Source organism: Pteropus vampyrus, unplaced genomic scaffold, assembly GCF_000151845.1.
Source record: "Pteropus vampyrus isolate Shadow unplaced genomic scaffold, Pvam_2.0 Scaffold56, whole genome shotgun sequence".
Taxonomy (NCBI): Eukaryota; Metazoa; Chordata; class Mammalia; order Chiroptera; family Pteropodidae; genus Pteropus; species Pteropus vampyrus.
In genome coordinates this window covers 1,553,900-1,556,481 of record NW_011888837.1, presented here as the reverse complement: position 1 = coordinate 1,556,481, position 2,582 = coordinate 1,553,900, and the positions used below count along the sequence as shown (strand labels likewise).

At 33.5% G+C, this 2,582-nt stretch overlaps 1 protein-coding gene and 1 pseudogene across 4 annotated transcripts in view; both read left to right on the top strand.

Annotated features, from left to right (window-relative positions):
• The window catches only part of ADAMTS3 (ADAM metallopeptidase with thrombospondin type 1 motif 3), a 242,380-nt gene that overhangs the window by 166,290 nt on the left and 73,508 nt on the right, over positions 1-2,582 (top strand). The gene's annotated exons all lie outside the window — the stretch shown is intronic.
• LOC105292331 overlaps positions 1-2,582 on the top strand; it is a 13,775-nt pseudogene that overhangs the window by 4,944 nt on the left and 6,249 nt on the right.

Below are 2,582 nucleotides of genomic sequence, written 5' to 3'. Positions count from 1 at the left end.
GAGATGAAGGTGGTCAGAGTTCACAGCACTGAATATGGGAGAAGAAAGAGCTCCAGACATGTAGAACTCTGAGGGTCTGTAGAAGTTCCCCTCTAGTGATTAGCTGAGACCTGATCAGCACATTCATGTGAGGAAACTATGCAGAGCTTGGAAAAGAACCATGTGAGAGGCTTAGAGGTAACACTGCCTGCACTTCCTGGAGCTGGGAAAAGTGCTTGTTTCCCTTAGGCAGACTGGACTATCTCATGATTCACCCAGTATTGGAGAGAGCACACAGAAGGGTCTTGCCTCAAGTGTTCTGAATACTTAGTTCTAGATGAGCCTTGTTCTGATCTGATTAATATATCTTAAAAGCAAGACCTAAAAGGACCAAACTGTTTTCAAGTAACTTAACTGCATCTAAGAACAAAGCTCAAGAATATTTACAGGAATACAAATACATTCAACAGCCAAGGTAAATTTTCTGTTGGAAATCTGATCAAAATTACCAAGTATGCAAAGAAGCAAGAGAATGCAACCCATACTGAGAAAAATCAGTCAAAATCAACCAGAACTGCCAGAAATGTAATAATTAGAAGATCAAACATTAAAATGTCTATTAAAACTGTATTCCACATGTTAAAAAAAAATGGAAAATACAAATACACTCCCGATATTTTTGCTTCCATATGGTCAGCACTATCTGGGAGAATATATTACACACTTACTGATATGGGTGAAATACGAATATAACTTTCTTTCCCCTGGAATATTTTATTACTTAGACTAAGAATAGTTTTATTTTAGAAAATAAGTGTTATTAGTGGAAATTCACTTTCAGGTTGGCTCAACAATTTTATTTGAATGCAAAAAAAAAAATGCTGTGTTATTAAATTTAACTTGGATATTGTCATTTGTAAATTAGGAGTTATACTATTCCATTCATAATATTCGATAACAAAGTTCTGTTATAAATTTATCTTAAATTTATAATAATTACTATGGCTCAAATATATTGATCATATATTATATAATTATAAAAACTGACCTTCCATTTGAACATAAGACAAAACTATTTGACCAATGTTATCCAAACAAGCATAGCACTTTAGATTTTTTTTAAAATATAGAATGACCACTTCTTCAATATTTTAATGTTATGATATGCATTTTTAATTCTATGTTTTTATAACTACTTCAGTAAAAATTTATTGGAGGTAGCAAAGTCAAATATTATTGCATTTAAACAAAAAGACATAAAATGAATTTTTAATCACAGGATAAAATTCTGTCTGTGTTGTGGATATATAAATATTAAATAATCAAAATGTCACCTTTACTCAACCTTTTGTAGGTTGTCTATAAAATCTGGAAAAATATATAGCATATTTTTCAGAGAAGAGATTGCAGATGTCTTTGACAATTTTATATATATAGGGTGATGCCTCCAGACTGTATAGTCAATGTGCTCTTCTTTAAATGGTGAATGAGAAGATTGCATCTCAGTGATAAATCACTAGACTTCTACATTGTCATGAAGTATTTTATATCATAATGTAGATTCTATAGTGTAGCACATTTTTCCCATGAATTGTATCCCTAGCCAAGGGTTTAGCAACAAATAAATTATACAAATGATCAATTGCATATGATCCAAAAAAGTCATAACAGTAAACATCTTTCATAATTTAAAATAGTGAAATCATAGACCAATTATTAATTATGGAAATTTAGCCAGGAGGAAGATTTTAGTGTCCTCTAGCCTAGCCCATTTATTTTACAGATAAGAAAACTGGGGTTCAGATGTTTGGCATCTTTCCCAAAACCATACAAATGGATCAAAGTAGAGCTGAGGCTAAAGCTCTGTTCTCTGTATTATTTTTCTATTTCTACATAACAAATTCACCAAGAACTTAGTGGCTTGAAACAACATTCATTTATTAGCTCACAGTACTGTAATTCAGAATCCAAGGTGACCAGACTGGGTTCTATGCTTAGGGTATTACAAGGCTAAAATCAGAGTTCTAGCCAGGTCGAACTCTTATTTGGAGGCTCTGGGAAAGAAACCATTTCCAGGCTTATCAGGTTGTTGGCAGAATTCAAGTTCTTGATGCTGTAGGACTGAAGTCCCTGTTTCCTTGCTGGCTGTTGACTGGGGTTTACTGTCAGCACTAGATGCCTCTCTCTGGTCCTTGCACAGACTCCTTCCATCTTCAAAGCCAGCAATAGCACATCAAAGCCTTCTCATGGTTCCATTTCTGACATTGCTTTCTGCAACTGGCCAGAGAAAGCTCTCTGCTCTTAATAGTTAATGAGATTAGATCAGCCCCACATGGATAATGCCTCTATTTTTTAGTCAACTCTTATAATCATAGAAGTCATATCTCATCACATTCACAGGTTTGGGATCTTTGTGGGGCCATTTTAGAAAGTCTGCCTACCACACTCCTGAAAGTATTCTAATTTTCTTTGTATTATTCTATACAGTCATTCTGAAAGAGCTATACTATAAATAATAATAAAAAGTTTTGAAATACGTATATAGTTTCCTTATATCTTACCCCAAAATAACTTCGATATTTATGTGGTTTATTCCATTATTT